Source organism: Nomia melanderi, chromosome 12 (genome assembly GCF_051020985.1).
Source record: "Nomia melanderi isolate GNS246 chromosome 12, iyNomMela1, whole genome shotgun sequence".
Taxonomy (NCBI): Eukaryota; Metazoa; Arthropoda; class Insecta; order Hymenoptera; family Halictidae; genus Nomia; species Nomia melanderi.
The window spans coordinates 8,290,966-8,303,773 of record NC_135010.1 but is presented as its reverse complement, the minus strand read 5'-3'; the positions used below and the strand labels follow the sequence as shown (position 1 = coordinate 8,303,773).

The 12,808-nt window shown below is 40.4% G+C and overlaps 1 protein-coding gene across 1 annotated transcript in view; it reads right to left on the bottom strand.

Annotated features, from left to right (window-relative positions):
* The window catches only part of LOC116426140 (choline transporter-like protein 1), an 84,023-nt gene extending 72,712 nt beyond the window's left edge, over positions 1-11,311 (bottom strand). Inside the window, exon 1 of the mRNA XM_076372705.1 lies at positions 9,896-11,311. The gene's annotated coding sequence lies outside the window, so the exon portion shown is untranslated. The remainder of the gene's footprint in view (positions 1-9,895) is intronic.
* Between the last annotated feature and the right edge of the window lie 1,497 nt (positions 11,312-12,808).

Below are 12,808 nucleotides of genomic sequence, written 5' to 3'. Positions count from 1 at the left end.
TATAAATATTAAATGAATTTTGGTTTTGATAATTATTAAAGAAACAAAGGTGCTTGAATAGATTCGTAGACCAGTGTCAGAAGCTTTAACGCGTTAAGATATAATATGCAACGAAGTTTGTTCTCTCTTTGTGTTTCGTCTCTTGATTCCTGGCGACGCTTGAAACATTCTTAAAATAGTGGAGATAATCGATCGAGAACTATTCGACTGAATAATTAACACTAGAACTACTAACAATAAGTAGATCAGGATGACTCATTCCGAACTTCTTTCGTTATCGTTAAAAATTTTAAAATGTTTCAATGGTACAAATTCTTATGCATCGAGAAAAGAAACCTTTGAACCTGTTTTCTTCCTGTGTTTCGCTCCTTGACTCTTACTGACGATGCTGATCGTGGCCGTGAACTCTATTGAAAGCTCGGCACGTCGAAAGATTCTTAAAGGAACGGAGCTGTTATACGATCGACAGGTATTCGATTTAATAGTTAACACATTACTTAGCGGTAGCCGATTAATAGACTTTACACCGCTGCCGTTTATCGACCGGTGGCCCATAAGTAGGCTACCTAAATCTTTAATGTTTTACTATTTTCACGTCCTATAATTTTCAATATTCATCCTTGTAACAAATATTATTAATAATCACTAACACGAAACGAATGATTTTTAACCCATAGGTCAAAATGACTCATTTCGTGTCACTTCAAATTATTCAATAAATTAATTTAGATGAATACAACCTAGAATATAAGAAAATTGAACACTCGATAAATGTATTTTTATACATTTCATAAGGAAATACAGAATAATTTGACTGCTCGGTAGTTCTAGTATTAATTCGATGCAATGTAATTAGATACAAAATATTGAGATAAAATAATTTTGTACGTTGTATTTCATTTCTTTCTCAAAGCATTCAGGTTTGAACTGATCGATGTTATATGTCTGCTTAATTCACAGCTAGTAAGTAATAAGTTAGCACTGGAAGATTTTTACCGAATGATATTCGAATCGCAGAAATTTATAAATTTCTTTTGTTCAGATTATCGGAAATCGGTTGAGATTGGTAGTTCGATCGAAGGTAGGATTATTCTATGGAAAAAGATGAGTCGAAAATGAGGAATGCGATTTTCTGGTAGAATGCTTTGTTTCCGAGATAATCGACTTTGGAAGTTTACTAGTAGCGAATTCTTTGTTGCGTGAAGTGGAATGGGTGAGTCAAGATCAGACGCTGCGGCTGATTCTTATTCAGTTGCGCGCGTCTTCGGACTATCTTTAAATACGATTTGTCTCGGTTACGGTGCACCGTACGGAAAAATTGTGTTCTACGTTTCCCATTTGTTTCGCGTATAGAATAATTTTCTATTCGGTGCTTCATGTGTTCTGAATTGGATCGTTCATTGTTTCTTAGAATGTCAAATTCTGTATTATTCGCCAATGTCTCGGAACCACTAAAAATATCGTGCTCCGTTGTGTCGTGTATATCGTTCACTAAGAAAAACTGGTCGTTCAAATGATTTACAATCAGTTTCGAAGCGAACGCGAATACCGAAGAATCTTCATCAAAATTTCAGCTTGAAGCAGCACTTGCACTTCAAAAGTTGTTGCATAGAATTACTTGCAAACATGCTCAACTCTCTTAAAGATACAGCCTGCTCCAGTTTCTGGAAACATAAAGTGCAGCATTATTTATGCGAGCGCATAAGTTTGACTTTGTGGAACTTCGTGTGAACAGTTCGCGAGAAAAAAGAAAGGGGGAAACTGCTGTTGCTTCTCGGCACTAGCGGACTCTATTTACAAAATTGATTTAAAGGTCAAAGAGTGTGCAGGCGTGCGTCCGTGTGCGTCTGTACGAGTGTATCAAAGTGATTGGTACGTCTGCAAACTTGTGGCTAGTCTTGTGTATGTATCTTGTCTCTTCTTGGCTTGTCAGTCTAGTTTCTCTGAATGTGTCATTTAGTTGAGCAATCGGGCCTGTGGCCGTTCAATGGTGTAGCCGGGAGTGTGTCTATAACTTCCAGATGCTGCACTGAGATTCGACCAGAGTTGAGTGAAACTTAGCATAAAAACGACTCCATTGCTATCTGTAAATATCAGACATCGCATAGTTCGAGTCAAGTAATATTACAAAAATTCGATCTCTGCGAACGATTGTATTTTAATTATCTGCGACATAAATTGAAATATCTTTATTTCGCGTTTTCGATATTTATTTCAACAATGACTTCGAAATGAAATTAAACTGAGGAAATAAATGGTGATATATATCGTGAATGAATAAAGTAAATTTATACGCAATTTATTATTATTTATAGATCGTTGTTAATAATTAAGTTCAATTGTTTACGTGTATTGGAAGGTATCGCGGCAATTTTTGTCGTGTAGGCTGACCCATTGTTAACACGGAATTTATTCGTTGAATTGTACAGGAACGTGTCAGAATAAATCCAAAAAGAAGTGAACGCTGTACTTCGAATGAAGCAGTGTTCCCGAAATTTATTATGACAAACAAGATGTTTTATACCCAAACTTTCATACACACGATTTAAAATAACTGGATTGAACACACCGCTAAGAGTAGCGAGTGGAGCACCTAGCTCTCGTAAAATCAGAGCTTTAATCCTTTATGCCCTGAATCATGTCACTTTTATTTTGCGCTGCCATCCTTACTCTAGTCATATACTTCGGGACCGTTCAAACAATACTTTGTATAAATATTCGTGCAGAGTGTGTAAAATAAAATATCACTATATTTATTCACCATCTAAATTAAATGCGTTTTTTACGGTACAGCTGGATTTAACAGTAAAAGCAAATTGAATTTTATGAAAACATACATACACGTTTAATCCGCAATGACACCAACCGTAAAAAGGAAATTTCGAAATTTCCCTCTTTATGATTTCTCTAGTTGGACGAATTACTTGTACTCTCTAAAATGTACTATCCGCCAATGATTATTTTTCACTCTTTCAACAAAAGTCATTCAAACGATCAACAACGTGACAAATCGAACGGACCATTGCCAGTAATTACCAGAAACAATCATTGTTTCAACTGAACACATTACTTGTACCCTCTAAAATGTACCATTCACCAATGATTATTTTTCGCTCTTTCAACAAAAGTCATTCAAACGGTTAACAACGCGATAAATCGAACAGACCATTGCCAGTGATTACCATTCGACAAAAATTATTTTTCACAGGTAACATCGTGACGAATCGAATAGACCGTTGCCAGGAATTAGCAGCAACAAGGCAATTGCAGTAATTTATGTCGAGTCCGATCACTAACGTCCAACGAGTTTTTCCGAATAATAAAGATATCCCGGCAATTTCGATAGCCGTGGAAATAGCTGAAACTCGGGACCGCTCGTAAAATAAAATAAAAGTCGTAATGGGGAATCCGATTCCGCGCGTGTAGCCGAACACTTTCGGGCGTGGCGATAATTACTTTAAGTGTTAATCGGGTTTGACGGGCGGGGAACACGACCCGTTGAATTTGATCGGTGCCCGCGAGTACACATCGAAGTCGGCCCCGTCGCGGGTAATATCGACAAAACCAGGCGGCGTTTACGGGACGATGTAAGTAAGTAGCTTCTGCACTGTCACGGTATCTCCGGAGAAACGTAAACACGAAGTGTACGTCGCCCCGGCCTGACATGATCCAGATTACATCCACCGAGGGCTGGAGGAGGTGGGCGAGCGCAGAAGTGATTAAGCAACAGATCGTCGATGACGGCGACGTGATCGGATGCGACTGGCAGCCTTTCGAAATTTTTTGATCGATGCTCTTCCACGCCATTAATCAATAGATGCACGGTGCATCGGTGTTCTTGGTGTAATGGCCGACATTTGTAAGGGGTTGGATAATTAAAATAGCAATCACGGGAGTAATGCGAGTTTAAAATTTTTTTAAACTAAGATGCCATTGGCAGTCTTTTGGAATTTGTTGATCGATGCTCCTTTACGCCATTAATCAATAGATGCACGGTGCATCGGTGTTCTTGGTGTAATGGCCGACATTTGTAAGGGGTTGGATAATTAAAATAGCAATTACGGGAGTTATGCGAGTTTAAAATTTTTTTAAACTAAGATGCCATTGGCAGTCTTTTGGAATTTGTTGATCGATGCTCTTCCACGCCATTAATCAATAGATGCACGGTGCATCGGTGTTCTTGGTGTAATGGCCGACATTTGTAAGGAGTTGGATAATTAAAATGGCAATTACGGGAGTTATGCGAGTTTAAAATTTTTTTAAACTAAGATACGATTGGCAGGCTTTCAGAATTTGATGATCGATGTTCTTTTACGTCACTAATCACTAGATGCACGGTGTATCGGCATTCTTGGTGTAATAGTCGACATTTGTAACGAATTGGATAATTAAAATGGCAATTACGCGAGTTATATGATTATCAAGTTTCCTTAAGTTCAGGTGCGAGGGGAATTTGTATTATTAAAGAATGTTTTGATGGATTCTCTACGTTAATCAATAAATAAACGAAGAAAGGATACTTATGAATATTTAATAAATGATTAGTGAAAATTCGATTTTGTTTAGATTTACTGAGTGTTACCGTTTGGAAGACGATTGGAACTACAAAAATTTATTATTTTTCAAATGTTTTGAAATAATAATAATGTTTTTGTAATACTGATTGCCCTTCAATACTGTGAAATTGCAACATTTCTAAAATACTTGCATCACATGCAGCACTATCTAAAACCCAGTACCTTTATCTACCAGAATATTTTTCCACTTAAATCTACACCTCAACGCAGCTACAACTAACGTTCGATATCACTAAACCCATTCCCGTATTTTTCAACAATTCCCCCGCGATTAAGACAGATTTTTCCCTCGCGTCGATTATTAAATCTCACGCAATCACCGGATAAGCAAACCCAGGATTAGATAAGCGGGACTAGATACCAGCCCAGAGGTGACAAGTTCGCGCTGCAATTGCTTGTCAAATAGTGCAGCAGATAAGAAATTCAGCGACGGGCGATGAAAGAAGGATATCCGTATTCAAAACTGAATGTTTACCTTCCTCGGTTAAACACGAGATCCCGTGACTCGTTGGCTCTTCCCGGAACGGGGACAAGAAACACAATATTTCTCGTTAAGATTAAGGGTTCAGAAGAACGGGAGCGGCCGAAGAAGTTCCGAGGAAACGAATGATCGAGATCCAGCCGACGATTAATCAAGCAGGGCGGTGGCCCAGCACTTTTCCGAGTTTCTTATTCAAACGACATTACTTACGGGCGCGGCTTAACATAACGCAAAGAGGATAACGCGAGTCCGGAATAATTCTGTCGTCTCGCGTATGTACCAAGGATTCGCCAGACCTTGGACGCCGATCTAGGAAATTAGCATCTCGTGCGTAGATCCCGGGGGTTCCCCGGCGCGCATACCGAATGACGCGGAATCCGGAGACGTTGCCCGGCGAGCTCGGCATTCGGGACACGTGTCAACGTTCTTGCACTTGGCGAATGTGTACCTCGTAAATATCGCGAAGAAAAGAGAGCCGTCGCTCGGGACCATAACCTCGTCGCAATAACAAGCCCTACCTACATCCAAGGTCGGCGACGCGTGAACAATACGCGAATGGGGTTCACCAAGCGTTTCCATGCTTGCGCCGCCACAGCCGAGCGCACGATTATTTCGGTAATTACCGGCTGTTTGCTCGGAGTATTATCAACGGCTTTGATAACCGCGGCGAATGTTTCCCGTCTCGACTCGTTTTGACGCGTTTATCGGTGCACTCGCTGCGGGGACGTGGAAGGAAACGGGTTTAGACGACAGGGCGTGGAAGGGGAATGTTGTTGGGATTTTGGGGATTGATATGAGTGAATCTAGAATCTAGAATTTGAAAAAGGAAGGTAGAGGGAGGAGAATTTTCTTGGAATTTTGGGGATTGATGCGAGTGGATCTGAAATATGAGAGTTTTTTTAAGATTTGTCGGTTCTTTGTTTTTTCGTTTCTTGCTGATGTTAAGGATTTATTCGTTTATTCATTCTTCCTAATTTAAGGGAGGAAGATACAGAGAGGAGAATTTTCTTGGAATTTTGGGGATTGATGCGAGTGGATATGAAATCTGAGAGTTTCGTTAAGGAGATTTGTTGGTTCTTTGTTTTTTCGTTTCTTGCTGATGTTAAGGATTTATTCGTTTATTCATTCTTGTGAATTTAAGGGAGGAAGATAGAGAGAGGAGAGTTTTCTTGGAATTTTGGGGATTGATGCGAGCGGATCTGAAATCTGAGAGTTTTGTTAAGGAGATTTGTTGCTTCTTTGTTTTTGATTAATTTTGATTTTAGAATTTTGATTAATAATGTTGCATAGACAATGATGAAATGGATACCTGAATGCATGAGACTAAATTTTTTATTGCGATTTACTTTAAAGGAACGGTCGTCTGAATATAAAATATCTCGGGTAATAATGTAAATTTGCCAGTAGAGGATAAAAATTATACTTCTTAGAACTGGGATTTAACGTATTGAATCATCTTTCGACGTTTGTGCATAAACTAAATGCACTACAACATTTCACATACATAAATGTCTGTAATAAAATGAATTTTCAGTTTCATCCTCTTTTCTGTAATCCTTCTGCCGGCAGGATTCATTCGGATCACTTCAAACGCTTTAACATTATTGTCTCCAGTGAAATTAAATATTTCTATATCTTCCTACAAATATTTCCAAAATATTAATTACGCTACCCAAATATAATTAACACATATCAACAACATAATTTAACCACAAAACATTGCGAACAACGCCAAATTCCAATCAAATTCATTAATTCGATATAACTTCGTATTGACCTATCGTACTAATCCTATAACCTTATAACTCTATAACTCTAATAATCTCGTATTAAAAATGAAAATAATCAACACCTAAAAATAAATATCCTGTCCACAATATCAAAATTATCTCTCAAAATTGAATTATTCGCTGACACGTGTAACGAAATCCAGGGATTATCCGTTATATCTTGTCGGTCCGTTTTACCGTGGCAATGATACGACAAGCCTCGAATTTTCCCGGAACGGACATAAGAACGGCGGCGTCGTAAGTATTCCTAATCGATCGTATGAATCGCAGGAACCGCACGTGCGGGAAACACGTGCTAGCACTTCTGATAAACAACGGCGATGGAGATCGTGACGGGCCGGTATTCGCCGATGGAACGTGGAAATCGAGCGAGCCTGTCAATATTCTTCGCGGAGAGGTTTATCGTCCACGAAAATCGGCGAATTCGATTCCACGATAACAACCGGCGTCCCAAAAAACAACAAAGAGCGGGCGAGCCGTCGACACGGCACGAAAGTGTTCTGTCAGTAGAAATTGCCGTGCAGACGCAGACCTCACGAGCATTAATGAAACTCGGGTTAAATATACCCGTACCACTCGATTGATTTGACAACACGTCGTTCATTCATTTAAGGAAGTGTTCATTCACCGGCGTTCCCCTTTGATTTTCTAGTGCTAGGCGATTGTTCTAAATAAACTTTTGGAAGTGTCGCTTTAGCTGAGAGGCATTTTTATATTTTGTAAATAAATTTGAAAGGGAAATTGTATTTCATTGAATCTTATGAAATTACTCATTTAGCATTATTCATTCATCATTATTTTTTTTATTATTAGTTATCATTATTCCTTTAATATTGTTTATTTATTATTAGTTTAACATTATTTATCTATTATTAGTTATCATTATTCGTTTCTTTTCTAGAACTTTTCGTCGACCTTCAACGCATTCATAAATTTTTTATGTTCCATTGTGGCTAATTGAACGAAATACAAAGGGAATATTTCCTGAATCTTTCCGGTCCTCGAATGAATAGCTGAAGAGGTAACACACTGATTAAAAGGGAACAAGATTTTCAATTTTACTCCATTATAATAGCATTCTCTAGCAGAATGTATGTTTCAAACAAGTTCTTTAAGGCTCCGAAGTACGTACTTGCGAACGTAGCAAAGGGTGGTTGCAGAAATCCTCACAGGATACTCTACTGGAAATAACTTTTAACTCGCTGTTTCGTTGGAAGTAGCATTAACAATTGAAAGTAAAAGTCAGCGATGCATGAATACTTTTTCCCTCGGCGTTGCGTGGTTTCTCTGAACTTAAATCTTTTAAAAGGTGCAATACTCGCCAGAATAGCGTGCAGTCTTAAATTGCTGTACCAATCATTTTCGTGGGGCATTATTTTCCCAGAAAATAAGAATCGCACTTGGAGCCTGGCGGTCCTGTACTCGAAGATTTATAAACGATGATCATTACCAAAAAAAAAAAGAAAAGAAAAAAGAAATTATCTGTCTCGGTAATTTACAACAAAAGAATTATCAAAGATTTCATAATTCATTTAACATTAGTTCATTGAGACGCTCTTGATGTTTTCCTCGTCGTTATAAAAGATTACATTCACGAGGATCCTTCAAAACGTTGGATTGAATGAGCAGCTAATGGCGATTTGCCATTCACATGTTGGCTACTAACAAGTTCCGATTTTAACACCTTGTGACTCATGTGACTCTTTTTTATAGGCACACGTCAAGCACAAAGCCTTTGTTTCTTTCTTCCTATTGAGTTTATATGGCCCCAACCAATGAATCACTCTCACTATTGCTACAGTTGATGCAACCGATGTTTATCTGTCGATAGAGTCAAATCTAATTTTCGAACAATTAAATTACCGAATGAAATTACCGAATTAAAATGCTTTAACAATTTGTTCAAGTATCAATATATGCGAATTCCTTCAGAACGCGTCTCATTTCCAACGTTTGCTCTAGAATAACCTATCGAAACTATTTCTTCCCTAATAACCCTGCGAACTTCAAAGACACAAACAATTCCCCCATCGCCGACTCGCTGCGAATCGACCTCAAACCAAACCGGCGAACGAAAATAATCCCGAAACATCCCACTTCCGTTCAATATAATCCTCAAACCCCAAACCGCAACTCTTCGCCCGCGGGAACAGAAACTCGCATGAAATCGATACGCATCGACCCGTTGTCACTCCGATCGCGGATATCCCGACACCGGCAACCTGGTTCGCCGCATCCCGGCTGCAACTCGAAATAAGTGAAAACGGTCGGTCGATCGGTCGGTCGGGGTAGAGATAATAGCCTAACGGTCTGTGTCCGCCGTCAGTGGCCGACTTCGAGAATGTGAGAAGCACGAGGAGAGGACGAGGTGAAGATAGAGAAGGAAGACGGAGAAGAAAGGTAGAGAGAAAACATAAAGGAACAGATATAAAGAGACATACCGTGGAATGCAGAAGATAGAGAAAAGGTCAGAAAGAGATATAAATAGAAACGTAGAAAAGGAGATAAAGAGAAAGATGGAAAGGGACGTACAGGGAAAGATAAAGAAAGAAAGATTTAGAGAGAAATATAAACTGAAAAGAGACATCTACAGAGAACCAGAGAAATAGAGAAGCTAAATAGACAAAGATAAAAGGGACATATGGAGAAAAATAAAGAAAGAAAGATCTGGAGAGAAATTTAGACAACTGAGAAGAGACATCTACAGAAAGCTAGAGGAAAATAGAAGCTAACTAGAGAAACATAAAAGGGGAGATTCAGAGATACAGGGAAAAATAGGTAAATGGAAACATAGAAAGGAACTCAGAGAGTACCATAAAGAGAAAGTTAGACGGAAAGATAGAAAGATAGAGAGACAGATTCGCAACGCGTACTGCGAAGTGTATATAACACGTTTCGCGGAGAGCTGCGCCCGATATCGTCGCGATTAACATTGTTGCCCGCAACTCGGGCCAAGTTCCTCCCGGGGCTGTTCGAAATTCGAGCGCGATACACGTAGGTCTCGTAACTAGTTCGCGGGAAACTCCGGGGGCTTAGCAAGAACGTACCTCGCGCAAGATTCCTGCCGACTAACGGACCGATCTACCGTGGATCTGGTCTCGCAGCGGCGCGGAGCGACACGCTCCTCTTCTCTCGATCCTCTCTCCTTTGTGCCCGAAGACACTGGTGCACGCTACCACCACTGTTGTGACTCACTGTCGTCGGAGACACACGTCGCTCTAACAAAGAGCGAGTCTGGCACGGAAATAGAAACACGGCACCGCGATGCTCAGCCGCGTCGCGACACCGTTGATCCTTCCATAAATGTTTTTCCTCGGCCGACCACGATCGGCGGCGATGCACACGGCGAACACAGAGCACACCCGTAACGCTCCCAGCTTGCGTGCCGACCGAGTTCACTCGCGATACTAAACTCGTGCCTTTTGCACACGCTGGAGAACGGGCCTCTTGTACCGGTTAACGATACGTCCCGGCCAGCCGTGCTCCCTCCTTTTCTGCCCGACGCGACCGCTCGGCCACGTCGCACACGCACGTGGTCCCTCTCTCGGTTCCCCTGTACTCTTAGGCACTCCGTCCACTGGTCGCGGCGTGCGCGGCGAAATGACGATTGCTGTGGGCTTCGGTGCTGCGACCATTGGAAACTAAGGCACTCTATCCACTGACTGTAGCGTATGCAGGTTAAATGACGGCGGTTGTAGGCTTCAGTGTTGCAACCAACGTGAACTAAAGGACTCTATCCACTGATTGCAGCATATATGGCAAAATGATGGTGAGCTTCGGTGCTGCAACCGATGGAAACTAAGGGACTCTATCCACTGATTGTAGTATACATGGTAAGATGGTTGTAGGCTTTAACGCTGCGATCATTGGAAACTAAAGGACTCTATCCACTGATTATAGTGTGTATGGCAAAATGATGATTGCTGTAGGCTTTAGTGTTGCAATCATTGGAGACTAAGGGACTTTATCCACTGATTGTAGCGTGTGCAGGTTAAGTGACGATGGTTGTAAGCTTCAATGCTGCAACCAGTGTGAACTAACGGATTCTATCCACTGACTGCAGCATATATGGCAAAATGACGATTGCTACACACTTTAGCACTGCAACCAATATAAACTAAGTCTCTCCGTTCACTAGTTGTAGCATACATGGCGAAATGACGATGGTTGTAGGCTTCAGTGCTGCAACCACTGGACACTAAGGCATTTTGTTTACTGGTTGCGAAATACGTGGCGAAACGACGATGGTTGTAGGCTTCGGCGTTGCAACCAAGATGAACTAAGGGACTATCCACTGATCGTAGCGTACATGGGAAAATAGCGATTGCTGTAGGCTTCAGCGCTGCAACCAATACAAACTAAGACTCTCCGTTCACTGATCGTAACAGGTTAACTGACGATTGATACAGGCTGTAACACTGCAACCAATGAAAGCAACGCACCTCTATCCACGGATCATCATTGTCACGTCAAACTTTGCGTCACTGGAGCATACTGCAATCGTCATTTCGTAGCGTACGCTATGGCCAGTGGATAGAGTACCTTAGTTTACATTGGCTGCAGCTCTGAAGCCTACAGCAAGCGTAATTTTACCGCGTACGCTACGACCAGTGGACAGAGTGCCTTAGCGACGTTCGCCTGTGACCCTCGAATGATTTCTGCCGTTGCAGTACGGGGAATGCGCATGTAAGCGGCACGGATTATTCGCGTTACGTGATGCTTTGTCCTCTTTCTTCTCGTACGGCTTTGTGCTCCGTTCTCACTAGAGCGAAGACGTTTAGCAACACGTGAGGGATCTTGCGAGAGACTCGCTGCGAGGAATCCGTTTCAGTCCGCGTTCCTTCGTGCACGGGTTAAGAACCCGGCTGGAGGGAACGGTGATATACAGGGTGAGTCATGTGGTTCTGACGCCTTGACCCTTGGGAAGAGGCTGCTAACGTGTATTGCGTCTTAAAGTTTCAGTTGTTACAAGAGCTCGATATATGTTCATGGGAATTGAAACATCAGTTTTTAATGGAAACACGGTTCTTCTTGTTTAATTCACAGTGGAGTATTACTGTATCTTTTTCTTATTGTGATCAGTGTATATTTTAGGCTCTTGGAAATTTTTGGAATTGCTGGTTTGGAGATAATTTGATTTACTCTGAAGTATTATTTGTAATATAATCGTGATAATAAATACAATGTAATGAATATCAATTATTCGACTTTTAATAGTCCTTGAAATTACGAAGTGAAATGTTACGAGTTCGAACGTTACGTTTAAAAAATTCAGAGTGAGATCCGTATCTCCGTAAACGAGATAAATAACGTGAAAGTAATTGTTACATTTTGCTTGAGCCACTTTTTCGTATAACGCGAAGTTTATAAGTAATTTAAGATAATAGAGTTACGTGACCCGCCATGTATAGACACTGCAGGATTATAGGAAGGTAGATATTTATTGAGAGTTGCGCAACGTTTTGGTAGCGCCGTAGATAATTGCATCTGATACCGGTGAGTTTTTTGTTGGATGAGATTGCTGGTGTTATTCGCGCGCGCGTTTTTAATAAATATACTAGCCGTGCTGGATGGCTATATCATAACCGCGCGTTGGTAACTATTTCATAATGAAGCGGAAAAATATTATGGAATTTGTTTTGACAAAGGAGTATTGTTTTTCCCCCCCGTTTTTTCCATAACAATATGGTCTATGTAATAATTCCTAAAATAATTGGAATCCGAGAATGAAAATTTTCGAACGAATTGTTATCATTAAATTATTATTCGCCCAAGTTTACGACAATTTTCCGCTCGTTGAACGTTCGTTGTTCTCAACCACCTAAATTCGCATTAACAATATAACTACTATACACGTTAAAACTGAAAAATATTTGTTACCCAATACGTTTCAATCTAATATATTCATAGTTTATCGCTGCGTTAAGTAATAATTATTATATCACGAATCTAGAACCTTA